Raw genomic sequence first — 20,180 nt, forward strand, 5'->3', positions numbered from 1 at the left:
TTAAAATTGAAATATTAACTACTCAAAAATCTTCTCTAAACTTGATTCCAAGGGTTTAAACAGAAGTTTGACCAACAATTCAAAAATTGCACATTTCCAGGTTTCATATCATATGTCGAGTCATTCAACTTTGCTGAACTGTGCAGAAACAGGCTACATCTTGGTTTCATAGTGTAGTGGTTATCACATCTGCTTTACATACAGAAAGTCCTGGGTTCAATCCCCAGTGAAACCATGTGTGTGTTCTGATTAACCAATCAATCTTTAAATATTTCCATACTCAACATATCTCTTCTGGTGATTTAAACTGTGAAAAGGGTAGTTTTTTCAATAGAAACTGGCCTTTCTTCTAATGGGAATAAATGTAGTCTTAAACTACACTTTAAGTTTTAGTTCATAAAAATAGTATATACTTGTAATCCAGTAATTTTAAAATTAAAAGTTAAGTTGACTTATCTCCTATTTGCCAACAATGTATTTTCATGATTTCTATATATTTTTAAAGCAAAAGAGCTTGTTAAAATGTTTTTTTGTTCATTTTTCTACATTAATGAATATACTTTATGCTGTGTAAATTTTCTCTGTAAAATTGAAATCTCATAAGCTTCTCCATGCAATTGTTTCTTCCATATCTCCACTGCTCGACTGACAGCCCTGGCTGAGACCTAGGGATTCTGGGACACTGCAGAGAGTGGGTGTGATGAGGAGGACCATTAAGAAGCTGCTATCACAGAGAATGCTATTTTTCTGTGATTCAATATGTTCATGCCCACCATTGTGACTGCTTAATATTAGAAACAAAAATATGTGCTATTGTGAGACTACTAAAATAGGAGAACCCTGGAAAAAACTTCCTGTGTGAAATTTTCAGGGCTCGCAGTTGACTGCTGGTTTTTGATCACCAGCAGGCAATATCTTTGGAAATTTAATTTCAGTTGCAAATTAGTCATCCTCTGATTAAAGAAAATCAAATTCTTTAAATACTATGCTGTGTAGTGACATTTGCTTTCAAAAAAGTTATTTTCAATGAAAACAAGTTCTTTCCAAAACTAGTATATGGTAGTTGAGCATTAAAGAATTTAGATTTTGTCTTTGGATTTACAGTGTAGTGGTTATCAGACATGTTTTAGTTTTTCGTGTAAAGTTTGATGTATGTTATGAAAGGGAATTTTATTTATATGTCTTCCTAAAAAAGGCATATGTTGAAAACAAGGCTTGCTAAATCACTAAATAGGAATCCTTAAAAATGTGGGGCTACTGATCGATAAAACTACAAGGCATTAAACATCATGAATGCTGTCACATTTTTCTCTTTAAAATTGAAATATTAACTACTCAAAAATCTTCTCTAAACTTGATTCCAAGGGTTTAAACAGAAGTTTGACCAACAATTCAAAAATTGCACATTTCCAGGTTTCATATCATATGTCGAGTCATTCAACTTTGCTGAACTGTGCAGAAACAGGCTACATCTTGGTTTCATAGTGTAGTGGTTATCACATCTGCTTTACACGCAGAAGGTCCTGGGTTCAATCCCCAGTGAAACCATGTTTATGTTCTGATTAACCAATCAATCTTTAAATATTTCCATACTCAACATATCTCTTCTGGTTATTTAAACTGTGAAAAAGGTAGTTTGTTCAATAGAAACTGGCCTTTCTGCTAATGGGAATAAATGTAGTCTTAAACTACACTTTAAGTTTTAGTTCATAAAAATAGTATATACTTGTAATCCAGTAATTTTAAAATTGGAAGTTAAGTTGACTTATCTCCTTTTTGCCAACAATGTATTTTCATGATTTCTATATATTTATAAAGCAAAAGAGCTTGTTAAAAAGTTTTTTTGTTCATTTTTCTACATTAATGAATATACTTTATGCTGTGTAAATTTTCTCTGTAAAATTGAAATCTCATAAGCTTCTCCATGCAATTGTTTCTTCCATATCTCCACTGCTCGACTGACAGCCCTGGCTGAGACCTAGGGATTCTGGGACACTGCAGAGAGTGGGTGTGATGAGGAGGACCATTAAGAAGCTGCTATCACAGAGAATGCTATTTTTCTGTGATTCAATATGTTCATGCCCACCATTGTGACTGCTTAATATTAGAAACAAAAATATGTGCTGTTGTGAGACTACTAAAATAGGAGAACCCTGGAAAAAACTTCCTGTGTGAAATTTTCAGGGTTCGCAGTTGACTGCTGGTTTTTGATCACCAGCAGGCAATATCTTTGGAAATTTAATTTCAGTTGCAAATTAGTCATCCTCTGATTAAAGAAAATCAAATTCTTTAAATACTATGCTGTGTAGTGACATTTGCTTTCAAAAAAGTTATTTTCAATGAAAACAAGTTCTTTCCAAAACTAGTATATGGTAGTTGAGCATTAAAGAATTTAGATTTTGTCTTTGGATTTACAGTGTAGTGGTTATCAGACATGTTTTAGTTTTTCGTGTAAAGTTTGATGTATGTTCTGAAAGGGAATTTTATTTATATGTCTTCCTAAAAAAGGCATATGTTCAAAACAAGGCTTGCTAAATCACTAAAAAGGAATCCTTAAAAATGTGGGGCTACTGATCGATAAAACTACAAGGCATTAAACATCATGAATGCTGTCACATTTTTCTCTTTAAAATTGAAATATTAACTACTCAAAAATCTTCTCTAAACTTGATTCCAAGGGTTTAAACAGAAGTTTGACCAACAATTCAAAATTTGCACATTTCCAGGTTTCATATCCTATGTCGAGTCATTCAACTTTGCTGAACTGTGCAGAAACAGGCTACGTCTTGGTTTCATAGTGTAGTGGTTATCACATCTGCTTTACACGCAGAAGGTCCTGGGTTCAATCCCCAGTGAAACCATGTTTATGTTCTGATTAACCAATCAATCTTTAAATATTTTCATACTCAACATATCTCTTCTGGTGATTTAAACTGTGAAAAAGGTAGTTTGTTCAATAGAAACTGGCCTTTCTGCTAATGGGAATAAATGTAGTCTTAAACTACACTTTAAGTTTTAGTTCATAAAAATAGTATATACTTGTAATCCAGTAATTTTAAAATTGGAAGTTAAGTTGACTTATCTCCTTTTTGCCAACAATGTATTTTCATGATTTCTATATATTTTTAAAGCAAAAGAGCTTGTTAAAAAGTTTTTTTGTTCATTTTTCTACATTAATGAATATACTTTATGCTGTGTAAATTTTCTCTGTAAAATTGAAATCTCATAAGCTTCTCCATGCAATTGTTTCTTCCATATCTCCACTGCTCGACTGACAGCCCTGGCTGAGACCTAGGGATAGTGGGACACTGCAGAGAGTGGGTGTGATGAGGAGGAACATTAAGAAGCTGCTATGACAGAGAATGCTATTTTTCTGTGATTCAATATGTTCATGCCCACCATTGTGACTGCTTAATATTAGAAACAAAAATATGTGCTATTGTGAGACTACTAAAATAGGAGAACCCTGGAAAAAACTTCCTGTGTGAAATTTTCAGGGCTCGCAGTTGACTGCTGGTTTTTGATCACCAGCAGGCAATATCTTTGGAAATTTAATTTCAGTTGCAAATTAGTCATCCTCTGATTAAAGAAAATCAAATTCTTTAAATACTATGCTGTGTAGTGACATTTGCTTTCAAAAAAGTTATTTTCAATGAAAACAAGTTCTTTCCAAAACTAGTATATGGTAGTTGAGCATTAAAGAATTTAGATTTTGTCTTTGGATTTACAGTGTAGTGGTTATCAGACATGTTTTAGTTTTTCGTGTAAAGTTTGATGTATGTTATGAAAGGGAATTTTATTTATATGTCTTCCTAAAAAAGGCATATGTTGAAAACAAGGCTTGCTAAATCACTGGAAATGAATCCTTAAAAATGTGGGGCTACTGAATGATAAAACTACAAGGCATTAAACATCATGAATGCTGTCACATTTTTCTCTTTAAAATTGAAATATTAACTACTCAAAAATCTTCTCTAAACTTGATTCCAAGGGTTTAAACAGAAGTTTGACCAACAATTCAAAATTTGCACATTTCCAGGTTTCATATCATATGTCGAGTCATTCAACTTTGCTGAACTGTGCAGAAACAGGCTACGTCTTGGTTTCATAGTGTAGTGGTTATCACATCTGCTTTACACGCAGAAGGTCCTGGGTTCAATCCCCAGTGAAACCATGTTTATGTTCTGATTAACCAATCAATCTTTAAATATTTCCATACTCAACATATCTCTTCTGGTGATTTAAACTGTGAAAAGGGTAGTTTGTTCAATAGAAACTGGCCTTTCTGCTAATGGGAATAAATGTAGTCTTAAACTACACTTTAAGTTTTAGTTCATAAAAATAGTATATACTTGTAATCCAGTAATTTTAAAATTGAAAGTTAAGTTGTCTTATCTCCTTTTTGCCAACAATGTATTTTCATGATTTCTATATATTTTTAAAGCAAAAGAGCTTGTTAAAATGTTTTTTTGTTCATTTTTCTACATTAATGAATATACTTTATGCTGTGTAAATTTTCTCTGTAAAATTGAAATCTCATAAGCTTCTCCATGCAATTGTTTCTTCCATATCTCCACTGCTCGACTGACAGCCCTGGCTGAGACCTAGGGATAGTGGGACACTGCAGAGAGTGGGTGTGATGAGGAGGACCATTAAGAAGCTGCTATCACAGAGAATGCTATTTTTCTGTGATTCAATATGTTCATGCCCACCATTGTGACTGCTTAATATTAGAAACAAAAATATGTGCTGTTGTGAGACTACTAAAATAGGAGAACCCTGGAAAAAACTTCCTGTGTGAAATTTTCAGGGCTCGCAGTTGACTGCTGGTTTTTGATCACCAGCAGGCAATATCTTTGGAAATTTAATTTCAGTTGCAAATTAGTCATCCTCTGATTAAAGAAAATCAAATTCTTTAAATACTATGCTGTGTAGTGACATTTGCTTTCAAAAAAGTTATTTTCAATGAAAACAAGTTCTTTCCAAAACTAGTATATGGTAGTTGAGCATTAAAGAATTTAGATTTTGTCTTTGGATTTACAGTGTAGTGGTTATCAGACATGTTTTAGTTTTTCGTGTAAAGTTTGATGTATGTTATGAAAGGGAATTTTATTTATATGTCTTCCTAAAAAAGGCATATGTTGAAAACAAGGCTTGCTAAATCACTGGAAATGAATCCTTAAAAATGTGGGGCTACTGAATGATAAAACTACAAGGCATTAAACATCATGAATGCTGTCACATTTTTCTCTTTAAAATTGAAATATTAACTACTCAAAAATCTTCTCTAAACTTGATTCCAAGGGTTTAAACAGAAGTTTGACCAACAATTCAAAAATTGCACATTTCCAGGTTTCATATCATATGTCGAGTCATTCAACTTTGCTGAACTGTGCAGAAACAGGCTACATCTTGGTTTCATAGTGTAGTGGTTATCACATCTGCTTTACACGCAGAAGGTCCTGGGTTTAATCCCCAATGAAACCATGTTTATGTTCTGATTAACCAATCAATCTTTAAATATTTCCATACTCAACATATCTCTTCTGGTGATTTAAACTGTGAAAAAGGTAGTTTGTTCAATAGAAACTGGCCTTTCTGCTAATGGGAATAAATGTAGTCTTAAACTACACTTTAAGTTTTAGTTCATAAAAATAGTATATACTTGTAATCCAGTAATTTTAAAATTGAAAGTTAAGTTGTCTTATCTCCTTTTTGCCAACAATGTATTTTCATGATTTCTATATATTTTTAAAGCAAAAGAGCTTGTTAAAATGTTTTTTTGTTCATTTTTCTACATTAATGAATATACTTTATGCTGTGTAAATTTTCTCTGTAAAATTGAAATCTCATAAGCTTCTCCATGCAATTGTTTCTTCCATATCTCCACTGCTCGACTGACAGCCCTGGCTGAGACCTAGGGATAGTGGGACACTGCAGAGAGTGGGTGTGATGAGGAGGACCATTAAGAAGCTGCTATCACAGAGAATGATATTTTTCTGTGATTCAATATGTTCATGCCCACCATTGTGACTGCTTAATATTAGAAACAAAAATATGTGCTGTTGGGGGGCGTGGCCTGGATGCCATTGTAGTGAGACGTGTTTCATTTGAGCTTCGTGCTCGGATACCCCTAAATCGCTGATTTAAACCGCTCACAACCTGCTCGTGACCACTGACAGCTCAGGGAAGTGACCGAGACCACCCGTACCCACGGTCAGCTCTGTTTTGCCCCATCTGAAATAAGCAGACTCCACTTTTGATTTTGGGCCTGTTTTCCCGCCAAATTTCGGGGAGAAATCCCGTTGCTGCGGGACCCAGGCATCGGGTTTCCAGAGCCCACATCCACCCGAGACAAAACCTCTCTCTATATCCTCGTGATCCCTCTCTCTCCTACGGGAGCTGAAGCAGCGCCCCCGTCGTCGGCAGTCCCGACATTAAATAAAATAGAATTAAAGAGAAGAAGAACCCTGATAGCGGAAACACCGTCTGCACAACTGACAGGTGCATCTAATCCGCTGCGACAGCTTGGTGGCACAGATCTATACCCTAGAACTGCTATTTGCGCTAACTGGCCGCGGGACCAAGAAGTTTTTCCAAAATATCCTAGTGTACCTACAGCGCTCCCAGAGACATCATTCTCCACAATCAACATACCTGATCCAGCCCGCGGTGCAAGTGATCTTGGAGCTCCTTCTCTGCCCTGGATCTCTGCTCTGCATGCGCTGACAGCTGCTGAATCCAGCTCCAGCGTCGGAGTGTGTCTCCGTCTGCCTACAGCCTCTGTCTGGTAACAGGATCCTCTGACATCTCAGAGCAGCATACACTGCCCAGGACTTCCTTTGATTCATAGGTCCAGCGACTGATGGTGAGTGTCCTTCATTGTTGAGTTCTTTGTGACAGTTGCCGGCTTCAGACTTAGCAGATTGCACAGATCAGATTGCTTCATTCTCTGTAAGGAACTTTGCTGCCACCTTGTGGCCATTTATTGAACTTACCTATTTCTAATACTCTGATAACCCCTTGCTGCTGATTAACTACTTGTTCTCTGTGGCACACTGATGTGTTGAACCACACTCCCATAACTTCAAAAGAAATAAACAAATGTAAACCCCAAGCGGATTCGGCCGCCTAAGAGGCCAGGATGACCTGATAAGTGTATTCTCTCATTCGCTATCTATGTGACCAGTCCCCCTTCTACACCCTCCCGCTCTCCCCTCTCACCTATTCCATCGCTCTGGTAGAGGAATTTCAGGAGAAATAATAATTTTTAAAAAAAAATAAAAACAAAAAAAAAAACAAAAAAACAAACAAAAATAAAAAACAAACCAAAAATAAATAAATAAATAATAAAAAATTAAAAAAAAAATTCTTTATAAAACAAATAAAAAATAACTGAAAAACACGAAAAAGTCCCAGTGAAGATGTCTACTAAAAACAAAAAACATGCCACAGGAGGGACAGCTCCCATCTTTACTGCTGCCTCTAAAAAAGTGACGGCTTCTTCGCCTCCAGTAGATCAATCTCGCACCTCAAGTCCCAGCTCTCCGCTAGATTCGGACTTAGATCCCACAGTTCAAGCAGCTATTACTAACTTAGCGAATGATATAAAACTTACTTTCCAACAGGAACTTAAAAAAGCTATTGTTGAATTCAAATTAGAAATAGCAGCCCTCGGCAATAGAACTGATACTCTTGAATCAAAAACTGATGACATGTGCCGTGCTCAGATGTCTTTCGAGCGTGAATTAGCCTTGCTTCATACTGAGGTGGACTCGGTGAAAGAGAAACAAGAAGACCAAGAGAACAGATCACGGCGAAACAATTTGAGGATTCGCCAAGTACCAGAATCTGTAACAAGCTCTTCTCTGCCTGACTTCCTCTCCAGCCTTTTCAAACACCTACTTCCAGACCTAACAGATAGCGAAATTCTGATGGATCGGGCACACCGAGCTCTTAGAGCCAAACCAGCAGCTGATCAAAGACCGCGAGACATCATAGTCCGCCTTCATTATTATCAAACAAAAGAAAAATTACTTAATGCAACCAGACTCACAGATTCGATTGACTTTAAAGAAATGCAGCTTCAGATATTCCAAGATTTGGCCCCCTCTACTATTCAGAAACGTAGAGATCTTCAACCGGTAACAAGAATACTACGTCAACACAACTTCCGGTATCGATGGGGGTTTCCATTCCAATTACAAGTATTTGCTGGGAACTCTGTCCTATATGCCAAATCGCTTGACCAAGGACAAGACATCCTCTCCAAGCTTAAAATTCTTCCAGATTCTACCTCATCCACAACACGCAACAACTCCTCAAGACCTGCAAGAGATTTAGCACCGCCTCCTGACTGGACCACGGTGAATCGTCGATCAACAAGACCTTCCATTGATCCAGACTGAGTGGTAACTCACAAAAAATTCATTACATTTTTCAAACTTTTTCTTGGACTTAAGTCTAACACCTAACTCTTGCTTGCCTTCTGCTCACTGTAGGCACTTAATAACCAAATTGCCTTTTGTCATGTACTCCTAGTATTTCTCTGCTTTTATATTATGTCCCCTTACGGGAGTTATAATGTAAACAAGTCCTCGGATGTCTGACAGTCTTATTAGGGACTTGGTCAGATGTCACCTTGATGTTGTTGTTACAAATTTAACATTACATGAATGTTCATATTGTTTAGTCTAATTTCTCCTCTCACTCCCCCCCCCCCCCTTTTCCAGCTCTACCTTCCGGATTCTCCCTTCTTCCCATCCCTTTCCTTCACAACCGTTCTTTCCTTACTTCTCTCCTCCTACACACTTTCCCCCTTTGTCCTCCACCCACCCCCAACTTCCACCACCCCTCCCTCCTTTCTGCTATTTTCGCCTCTCCCCCCTTTTCCCCCCAACACCCCTTCCTCTGGTCACTTATCCACTCCAACTTTGCTCAGAATACTCCAATCTATCATACTAGATAATTATACCTGGCCCCTTTTGCGGCCTATCAGTATCTCACTAAAACTAACCACCCCCCACACGCACCCTTACTTGTATTACAATGTTTTTTCTTCATTGTTTGATAATTTTATTGATTGCCCTACCCAGGGCTCTCCTCTCTGAGGGTATTGGCCTAATTAGGCCTCTTTCTCTTTCTTCTTTCTACCTTTCTCTTACCTGTGGCATCCCTCCCTTTCCCCCATCCTTCCCCCAAGCTTCCAGATGGACTAAAGATCTTTTTTATTTTTTATTCACTCATGTAATTTTTTTACTAAAATTATGTAGGAATTACGCTTCCTCCTGCACCCATGGCGCTTAAGATACTCTCGATTAATGTCAATGGTCTGAACTCGCCTACTAAACGTGCGGTGGTCTTGGGAGCCTGCAGGAGAGAGAAAGCTGATATAGTCTTCCTTCAAGAGACCCACCTCACAGGACAACACACTCGTCTACAAAGTAAGCTTTATACCCAAATGTTTTTTGCCTCTGCGGACTGCAAGAAGCGTGGGGTGGCAATTTTAATACACAATAGGGTTCCCTTTCTCCTAACTAAATCATATTCAGACCCAGACGGTCGGTACTTGATTCTGATTGGCACACTCCGATCTGAGCAGATTACACTAATTTCTCTATATGCACCTAATCAGGGCCAGAGTTCCTTTTTTTCGGAAGTGTTTAATCGTGTTGGGCGCATTGCACAGGGTCATATAATTCTTGCTGGGGACTTCAATACAATTTTACATCCAACACTAGACAGATCCTCTAGCACCTCCAACCAAAAACCTTCACCCACTTCCTTAAGAGACTCTCAATCTCTACTGGCATGTCTACACAATTTGGCTCTACATGACACTTGGCGACTTAAAAATGCGGATGCAAAAGACTTCACACATTATTCAGCCCCTCATGGCAGCTATTCTCGCATAGACATGATTTTTGTTTCCCATTCACTCACTCGTGCGATATTAGATGCAGGAATTACCCCTCTTAGCTGGACAGATCATGCAGAAGTAGATATCACTCTTGACTTGATAAAATTAGCTCCAAAACCTCGTCGATGGCGCCTGGATGACTCACTGTTGTTGTCCCACTCTGTCCATCAAGAGATTAATGAAGCAATTAAAGAATACTTTGAACTGAATACTTCAGAAGAGATCGCCCCAGGAATTATTTGGGAAGCTCATAAGGCTACCATTCGAGGCAAAATGATAAGCAAGACTTCCGCAGCTAAAAAATTGGCCTCTCAAGAAATAATATGCCTTGAGAAAAAATTAGCCTTACTGCTCTCCCAACATAAACTACACCCATCTACTACTCTTCTAACACAAATTTCTGCAGTCAGAGGCCAACTGAATACAATCCTCTCCCGCAGAGCTGCAAATACACTTAAAAAATTAAACCAGCAATACTATGATAAAACTGACAAAGCAGACTCTATACTAGCTAATAAACTTCGACAGAGAAAAGCTAAAGGACTGATCACAAAACTTAAAAAAACATCTAACTCTCAGCCGGTGTATGACCCTGTGCAAATCGCCCAAGAATTTCACGATTATTATAAAGCACTGTACAATCTCCACGGTGCCACATCCTCTGCCGACTCTCTTGACGAGAAGATAACATCTTTTATATCATCTCTTTCATTGCCGCATCTCTCAGACAGTGACCTCGCCTTCTTAAACGCTGATATCACTCAGACAGAGATGGTCTCGGCGATTAAGATGATGAAATCATCTTCTACCCCGGGCCCTGACGGACTTACCCCACAATATTACAAAAAATTCGCTAAAGTTCTTGCCCCTCACATGACAGACTTTTTTAATAAAGTATTAACAGGTTCAGCGTTTAACGAAGCGACGACCTTGGCCACCATCGTTGTTATACCAAAACCAGACAAAGATCCCACCTTGTGCTCCAGCTATAGACCAATATTGCTACTGAATGTAGATCTTAAGATATACGCAAAAATTTTAGCTAATCGGTTGAATGTCCTCCTTCCTTCCCTGATCCACCCAGATCAGGTTGGGTTTATACCAGGCCGCCAAGCCATAGATAACACTAGACGCGCTATTGACCTCGTACACTCTATTAATGCCACTAAACACCCATCACTGATTATGGCGCTTGACGCTGAAAAGGCATTTGACCGAATTTCCTGGCCCTTCATGTCTAGGATCTTGAGGTCAATGGGCTTTTCTGGTAAATTTCTAGACGGTCTACTAGCTCTATACCAATCACCCAGGGCAACGGTGGTGGCCAATGGGGTCTCATCCTCCCCCTTTTCAATTTCCAACGGGACAAGGCAAGGCTGCCCCCTCTCACCTTTAATCTTTGCCCTTCTAATTGAACCAATAGCTGCAAAGATTCGTTCTAATAAGGCTATTCATGGAATTAAAGCAGGGAAATCTGAACACAAAATATCATTGTATGCTGACGATGTTCTCCTGACTCTCTCGGACCCAGCAGTCTCTCTACCCCCCCTCCTTGCAGATATCAACACTTACAGCGCCATCTCAGGATACAAAATAAATCCCCAAAAAACAGAAATTCTTGATTTCTTTCTGACAGATAAAACTAGATCTTCCTTCTCTCAGCAATTCCCCTTCAAATGGCATCAAAAAAAGATTAAATATTTAGGCATTCACGTCACTAAGCAATATAACCAACTTTTTCAAGCTAATTACCCAAAATTACTCTCCCAGATTAAATCTGATCTTGAAGCTTGGAACCAACACTTTATCTCATGGATAGGGCGCATCAATTCAATCAAAATGAACATCTTGCCTAGATTACTATCTATATCAAGCCTTACCAATACGCATTCCCCCATATGTTTTCAAATTTCTACAACACTACACATCGCAATTTATATGGGGCAAAAAACGCCCAAGAGTCCGCCTTCTAGTCCTGCAGAGGTCGGCGCGGGGTGGTGGCTTAGGGGTACCCAATTTTAGGCAGTATTATTTAGCAGCGCAACTTGCCCAATGCGTGTTATGGAACTCTCCTAATTCCTCCAGGGTCTGGGTCTCGATCGAAGCAGAAAGCTTGGGTGTCTCTTCTGCATCCTCTCTCCTGTGGCTCCCTCGCACCAGTCGTCCACAATCCATTTCTCACCACCCAATTGTAGCCCACTCGTTATCTCTTTGGGATCGAGCAAACATGAAATTTAACCTTGCTCCTACTCCCAGCCCGATCATTCCAATATTTGATAACCCCAAATTTCCACCAGGGTGTATAACTTCATCTTTTGAACACTGGAAACGAAAAGACATACGCTACCTCAATGATATCACCAAAGACATCTCGTTTCCCTCATTTGATGAATTAAAAACAAAACTTAATACCCCAAACACATATTTTTTCCAATACCTGCAATTAAGAAACTTTCACTCTACCAATAAATTAACTCTAGGTCGTAGACCGTTGACCTTTTTCGAAGCGCTTTCGCTCCGGCGATCTTCTACCAAAGGTCTCATTTCCTTACTATACTGGGAACTCAAAGTCCCTGATTCGGACGACCGAGATTCTCATGAGAGGGCTTGGGAGAGAGACCTGGGGGAAACACTAGACAAGACTAGAAGACTGGGAGGAAATTAGAACTAACACAGCCTCCAGTTCAATTTGTGTTAAACTGAAAGAAAATGCTTATAAACTACTTTATCGTTGGTATCTGGTTCCAACCAAACTACAAAAAATCTTCCCAGATTCATCTAGCACATGTTGGAGAGGTTGTGGCGCAGAAGGGTCCTTCCTCCATATCTGGTGGCAGTGTCCTAAGCTTGCCCCATTTTGGACGGAACTTCGGGACTTCGCCTCACAGCTACTGCAGCTTGACATCCCGTTTTCTCCCGGGATTTTCCTTCTCCCTCTCGGGATCCCATCGGCCACCAAACATCAAATGAAAATGTTTCGCCATGTAGTCTCTGCTGCCCTATGCCAGATTGCTACGGACTGGAAGCAGCCCAATGCTCCAATTCTACAGACGATTATCGGCAAGATTTGGTATGTTTATCAAATGGAATACATGACATGCATAATCCGTAATACCTCTAAATCATTCATTAAGGTTTGGGGGCCGTGGACCTCATACTTCCAAATCCAAACCCCTTTTGTCATTTGATTCTACAGCATCACTCCATCTGGATCCTCTTTTTTTTTTTTTTTTTTTCTCCTTCCCTATTCCATCCCTCCCATCTCTCCATTTTCTTTTTCCATATTCTACTACACTCCTTCCTCTCTCTTATACTTAGGCGGCCCGCCATGCCGCCCCCCCCCCCCCCTCCTTACTCTCCTCAGTCTTACTTCTCTTTCTAAAATTATTGCTTCCCTTGAAAAATTGGGTCAACATCCTTACTAATGCTCTCTTCTAATAAGACCCTGTATGTTTTATTACATATGTATTCTTCAGATGTTTATAACACAGTGCTGTACAGAATGTTACTTTTGGTTGACCCTTGCAAAAAATAAAATCTTTAAAAAAAAAAAAAAATATGTGCTGTTGTGAGAATACTAAAATAGGAGAACCCTGGAAAAAACTTTCTGTGTGAAATTTTCAGGGCTCACAGTTGACTGCTGGTTTTTGATCACCAGCAGGCAATATCTTTGGAAATTTAATTTCAGTTGCAAATTAGTCATCCTCTGATTAAAGAAAATCAAATTCTTTAAATACTATGCTGTGTAGTGACATTTGCTTTCAAAAGAGTTCGTTTCAATGAAAACAAGTTCTTTCCAAAACTAGTATATGGTAGTTGAGCATTAAAGAATTTAGATTTTGTCTTTGGATTTACAGTGTAGTGGTTATCAGACATGTTTTAGTTTTTCGTGTAAAGTTTGATGTATGTTATGAAAAGGAATTTTATTTATATGTCTTCCTAAAAAAGGCATCTGTTCATAACAAGGCTTGCTAAATCACTGGAAATGAATCCTTAAAAATGTAGGGCTACTGAATGATAAAACTACAAGTCATTAAACATCATGAATTCTGTCACATTTTTCTCTTTAAAATTGAAATATTAACTACTCAAAAATCTTCTCTAAACTTGATTCCAATGGTTTAAACAGAAGTTTGACCAACAATTCAAAAATTGCACATTTCCAGGTTTCATATCATATGTCGAGTCATTCAACTTTGCTGAACTGTGCAGAAGCAGGTTATGTCTTGGTTTCATAGTGTAGTGGTTATCACATCTGCTTTACACGCAGAAGGTCCTGGGTTCAATCCCCAGTGAAACCATCTTTATGTTCTGATTAACCAATCAATCTTTAAATATTTCCATACTCAACATATCTCTTCTGGTGATTTAAAATGGGAAAAAGGTAGTTTGTTGAATAGAAACTGGCCTTTCTGCTAATGGGAATAAATGTAGTCTTAAACTACACTAAGTTTTAGTTCATAAAAATAGTATATGCTTGTAATCCAGTAATTTTAAAATTGGAAGTTAAGTTGACTTATCTTATTTTTGAAATATCAGAGAGAAGAAAAGGAGGTGACTGAGGGGCACTCAGAGACGATGGATGAGTGTGTATGTGAAATAAAATAATTTTTTATTGATATACCTTAAAATTATGAATAAACATTTAATCCTAAACCCAAAAGCTGGCGAAATATTAGAAACCAAAAACAAAAAATGTTAAAATTGCAGATCCACTGCAAACTTAGCTCAGTGGTCATGTAATAGATAATAAACTCAAAATGGAGGATATCGCTATTATAATATATTAGTTGATATAGAAATAGTAAATTCCACTATTGAGAAGGATTCCCTATTAACAATAATGACTCCTAGGTATCTTAAGCAATATATAGGATCTAAAAAGATGCCAATATAGATCAGAGGAATCCCCTTGGTAGAGGTTATAATGATGACTAGCTAATGTATCATAGTTAACGATATTGGGATAATAAGTGACCTATCAGAGAGAGCCCCTGATTGTATAGTTTATTTCAAATGGTAAAGAATATCTTTGGAGAGATGCCTATAAATATTTCAAAGCAGTCCCCAGCTTGCCTAAACGTGCTCTGCGAACCAATCACAGAGCAGAGTATTAGATTGTGAGTGAGAGACTGCAAAGATGATGTCCACCACTTTTGCCAGACGCAAAGTACATGTACTGACCGAGGGCATGGATAGCATGTACTCTGGTCAGTACGTGAGCAATGAATTAAAGTTGCGAGCGTACCAGATGGTGTGCCGCCATATCTGGCTGTGTTTTCACAGCTGGCGCTTGGTCGTCCAGCTGCAACGTCACTGGAGCGATCTATGCTGGCTCCAGCCCCAGCATTTGGCGGAGCTCAGGGAGGAGATAATAAGATGTGAGTTCTCTATTAATCTTATAAAATAATGAAAGACAAACAATTGCATTATTCTAAAGAATATTTTAAAAAAGTTTGCCAAGGAGGTGCCCTACCCCAAAGATAAATCTGACTCCAGATTAGAAATGTTAATCCCTCTCCAATGTCACATACTTAGGCCCCAATATCCTAATTTTATGGTGCAACATTTACTTTCCCTAATGATTGAGGCCCAAATGTTTGGGATTCAAACTCATGACCCCAGTGCTGGGAGGCAGAAGTGCTAACCACTAAAGCAACGTGCTGACATTACCTTACAGACATTTTTAATATGAAAGTGGCAGATGTGTTATATTGCAAAAAGAGTTGAACTCCATCTTTGTACACAACGCTCATACTCACAGTTGGCCTAAGATGATTTTCCCATATTCACAGGCCAAATACAAATAGCTCCTGTATTATATGTCCCTAATCAGTCAGTAATTATTTGGTTGATTTAATTATGATGGGCCCCCCAAAAAAAGACTATAAAAAAAATTACAAACTAAAACTGAGATAGTCCACATCCCTAAGTCAAAAGCAAACATTGTTACAGGCCATGTGAAAGTTGTTTGTGTCTGTCATGTTTATATCCTTTTTGTAAAGATTTTCTTTATCTGTGGTGCAACATAAATGTTTCACAATGTCTGATCAAATTATTATCGGACTACATCTATATAATTGTTAACCAGGTTGATCTTAGAATAAATATAACATATAAGTGTATTGTTTAAACAAACCGTAGACATTGTGACCGGCGCCAGGCAGAGGAGGAAGAGGTGGAGGCAGTGGTGAATCCTCAGGCAGAGGGGGTTGAGGTAGAGGCGGTTGGGGAGCCTCAGGTGGAGGAGGTGGAGGCAGTTAGAGAGCCTCAGCAGGAGGAGGAGACAGTGGTGGAGGCGGTGTTGGAGGCAGAGGAGGTGGAGGTCGCTGAGGTGGTGGAGGAAGGCGAGGTGGCGGCGGACAGCCAATAGGCGAAGGCCTTGGTAGATGGTAAGTATTGACACTAAAGCCTTTACATTACTTACTCACATTTAGACGTCCATTCTACTGGTAGGAAATCCCTGAAAAAATCTAAGCCGATTTAAAAATGTTACATGACCTTTATGGTTATTTTTTTTTTCTGAATTACACATATGTTATTTTTTTGCGAAATTTGCTATTTAATATAATATAATGAAACAGATTCATTGTTGTGTGTGTCTTTAATATATTACAATTGCACAACATGTGAGTATGAGGAGAATAAAGAAGGGAGATTTCAATAATACAATAATAACATTGTGCCAATGTAAAAACTGTAACACAGACAGACTGGTGTCAATTTGTTAGCAGCAAATGAAGCGACTAATATGTCTTTGGATTTTGTGAGGAAAGCCACACTAACACGGGGAGAACACTAACTCCACACACATAAGGCAATGGGCAGGAAACAAACTCATGACCCCTGCACTGGAAGGCAGAGGTGCTACACACTAAACCACCGTGAAGACCCAGTATTGGTTGCAGTGTTTTTCCTTATAAGATGGGGACATAACATACAAGCTGGAGATGAAAAAACAAGGTTGGCAGATGCTAATGCTAATTGCATTTCACAACAACACCCCCCCCCCCCAAAAGGTAGGCCATTCCTAGTAATATCATACATATAAGGTGCCCTGAGGACGTGAAACATTAAAGAAGGTATATGCCAAATGGCAAACCAAATTAACACCTTCCCAAAACCATCTTGCATTGAAGGGGGAGGTTAATGTGAAATGTATGAGGTCCCATTAAAATAAGAAATAGAGCATAGCATACATCAACTTGGAATGTCAGAGTAAACTCACACAAACATGGAAGAGAACATATAATGTCCACACATATAAGGTAATGTTTGGGAATTGAACTCATGACCCCAGTGCCGTAAGGTAGTAGTGCAAGCAACTAAACCTCATCGCTGTGGTCTACATTCACTTTTTGCAAAGTTGAGTACATAACATAACACATACAAGCCGTAGATGGAGAAAAAAAAACAAGGTTTCAAGACAATGTTGCAATTTAGTCCAAGAAAGTCCCCTCAAAATCAAGGCAACCCCCTCTGAGACTTAGGCCATTCATAGTAATAGATGTCAGTATGCGGAAAATAATGAGAATGTGACCTGTGGGCATGTAACAGATTCTGGATACTTCTACTACTAATCTTGATTAGCACTGGCTTACCTGAGGTGCGGAGTCTAACGATCTCCACGGTGTTCACCAAGAACCGCCGCAAGGCGGGGTGGGCTTCGCTGCCAGGAGTCGCGGGTCGCGGTCCTCTGGTTCGCCCCAAGATGTAGTACAGCAGAGTGGAGCAGAGGTAGCGGAGTCAGACAAGCCGGTTCGGTACACAGGAATGGAGTCAGGCAGAATCAGAAGGCAACTCGGAGTCAACAAGCCAGGTTCGGTACACGAGTCACAAGAACAGAAGAATGGTCAGCAAGCCGGGTCGGTACACAGGGATAGGAGAGCCAGGGTAGTCAAACAGGCAGAGATCAGCACACAGGAAGACACTGGAGACTGGAAGACACAGCAATCCACGAAGTGCAGGAGCCAGGAACAGGTAAGTGTTGCTCTGACACTCAGCGAGTGTCAGAGTGAGGTTTTTATGCTGACGGGGATTCAAAATCCCTGCCTCTGGGTTGTGGTCATGTGACCGCCGAACCCGGAAGTGCGGCATCCAGACGGAGCGGCGGGGATCAGGTAAGTCCGTTACAGTACCCCCTGCCATAAAGGTGGACTCCGAACACCTAATAGGGTTTCAAAGGAAATTTTTTATGGAAAGATTTAAGTAGACGGGGAGCATGGAGATCAATGGCTCTTACCCATGAGCGCTCCTCAGGGCCGTAACCCTTCCAATCCACCAAGAACTGTATGGCACCTTGAAATTTACGAGAATCTAGGATAGTTTTAATTTCGTATTCGCCTTGATCCCGATCCACAACAGGAGGAGGAGTTCTGGATGAGGTGGAGAATCTGTTGGTTACCATCGGTTTTAACAAGGAGACATGAAAGACATTGGGTATGCGTAAGGAGGGAGGCAGACTCAATCTAAAGGCTATGGGATTAATAATCTCAGAAATAGCGAATGGGCCAATGAACTTGGGAGCAAATTTTTTACTGGGAACCTTTAAACGAATGTTCTGGGTGGATAGCCATACCCTGTCACCGACTGAAAAACTTGGAGTCATTCTCCTCCTTTTATCGTAGAATTTTTTGGAACGAGTGGTTGCTTTCTTAAAATTTATCTTGGTTTGTTCCCAAAGAGCGGACAAATTACGAAACAGAGAGTCCACTGCCGGAACTTCCGAAGATGAGATTTGAGAGAAGGTGGGTAGTCTAGGATGGCAGCCATAAATCTTGGTTACTTGAGATAAATATTCTTAGAAACTTCTCTAATTCTTGGTTAGTTCTTTCAGTAGACCCATTGGACTGGGGATGATATGCGGAAGAGATGTCAAGCTTAATTCCGGACTTATTGCAAAAAGACCGCCAAAATTTTGATATGAATTGTGATCCCCGATCGGACACAATATGTTGAGGACAGCCATGGAGGCGAAATATTTCTTTAATAAAAATATCGGCTAAGGAGGAGGAAGAAGGAAGGCCTTTAAGAGCAATAAAGTGAGCTGTTTTAGAGAAGCGATCCGTGACCACTAGCACCACAGTACAGGATTTGGAAGGAGGAAGGTTTGTGATAAAATCCATGGAGATCTGTGACCACGGGTAATCAGGAATGGGTAATGGGAGCAACCATCCATAAGGCTTCTTCCTAGAGGTCTTGTGTTGAGCACATTTGGAACAAGCCGAAACAAATCTCTTCACATCGTCCAGCAAAGAAGGCCACCAGTAAATTCGGGACAACAAGTCCCAGGTCTTGCGGATACCGGAATGCCCAGAGAAGAGAGAGTGATGAGCCCAGTTAAGGAGCCGAGTGCGTAGACGTGGCAAGATGAATGTTTTGCCCGGAGGACAACCCTTGTTCAGGTGTGTAGTTGCCAATACTACAATGAATTTATTGTCTTCCAAGGATTCCATGTCGGCTGAATCAAAAGAGCGAGATAAGGCGTCTGCCTTCGTATTCTTGGATCCAGAGTGAAAAGTGATGTTGAAATCAAAGTGTGAGAAGAATAAGGACCACCATGCTTGCCGAGGGTTTAGACATCGAGCCGTGCGTAAGTAAAGCAAATTCTTATGGTCGGTATATATGGTGATAGGAAATTGCGCCCCTTCTAGTAGATGTCTCCATTCGGAGAGAGCCAGCTTGATGGCCAGGAGCTCTTTGTCGCCAATCCCATAATACCTCTCAGCAGGTAATAAGCGACGGGAAAAGAATCCGCAGGGATGAAGTTTTTCCAGAAGGGCTTCGCTGTGACAGTACGGCTCCAGTGCCAAGGGAAGAGGCATCTACCTCCAGGACAAATGGACGTGAACAATCCGGCTGTTGAAGAATGGGTGCAGATGAAAAAAGAGACTTTAATAATATAAAGGCTTGGATAGCCTCAGTGGACCAAATACTAGCATCAGCAGATTTATGGGTCAATGTCGTGATGGGAGCCACGAGAGAAGAGTATCCTTTGATAAATTGATGATAATAGTTGGAGAATCCTAGGAAGCGTTGGGTGGCCTTAAGACCTGGTGGTTGGGGCCAGTCAAGTATGGCTTTCAGTTTCGTGGGATCCATCTGTAGACCGGTGCCAGAAATAATATATCCCAGGAAGGGAATTTGTTTTTGCTCGAAGGTGCATTTTTCTAATTTACAAAATAGATGATTTTCCCGGATACGAGAGAGGACCTCCAGTACATGACTGCGATAAGATACTATATCTTGAGAAAAGATGAGA

At 39.5% G+C, this 20,180-nt stretch overlaps 6 non-coding genes across 6 annotated transcripts; all 6 read left to right on the plus strand.

The window, feature by feature from the left end:
- The first annotated feature begins 162 nt into the window (after positions 1 to 162).
- Positions 163 to 235, plus strand: TRNAV-UAC (transfer RNA valine (anticodon UAC)). Its single transcript has one exon. It is a non-coding gene; the product is annotated as a tRNA-Val (tRNA).
- Positions 236 to 1,475: 1,240 nt separating this feature from the next.
- TRNAV-UAC (transfer RNA valine (anticodon UAC)) lies at positions 1,476 to 1,548 on the plus strand. The gene has a single exon. It is a non-coding gene; the product is annotated as a tRNA-Val (tRNA).
- A 1,240-nt stretch (positions 1,549 to 2,788) lies between these two features.
- On the plus strand, positions 2,789 to 2,861 carry TRNAV-UAC (transfer RNA valine (anticodon UAC)). Its single transcript has one exon. It is a non-coding gene; the product is annotated as a tRNA-Val (tRNA).
- A 1,240-nt stretch (positions 2,862 to 4,101) lies between these two features.
- TRNAV-UAC (transfer RNA valine (anticodon UAC)) lies at positions 4,102 to 4,174 on the plus strand. The gene has a single exon. It is a non-coding gene; the product is annotated as a tRNA-Val (tRNA).
- Positions 4,175 to 5,414: 1,240 nt separating this feature from the next.
- On the plus strand, positions 5,415 to 5,487 carry TRNAV-UAC (transfer RNA valine (anticodon UAC)). Its single transcript has one exon. It is a non-coding gene; the product is annotated as a tRNA-Val (tRNA).
- An 8,660-nt stretch (positions 5,488 to 14,147) lies between these two features.
- TRNAV-UAC (transfer RNA valine (anticodon UAC)) lies at positions 14,148 to 14,220 on the plus strand. The gene has a single exon. It is a non-coding gene; the product is annotated as a tRNA-Val (tRNA).
- Positions 14,221 to 20,180: the final 5,960 nt, after the last annotated feature.

This window comes from Mixophyes fleayi, chromosome 10 (genome assembly GCF_038048845.1).
Source record: "Mixophyes fleayi isolate aMixFle1 chromosome 10, aMixFle1.hap1, whole genome shotgun sequence".
Lineage (NCBI taxonomy): Eukaryota > Metazoa > Chordata > Amphibia > Anura > Limnodynastidae > Mixophyes > Mixophyes fleayi.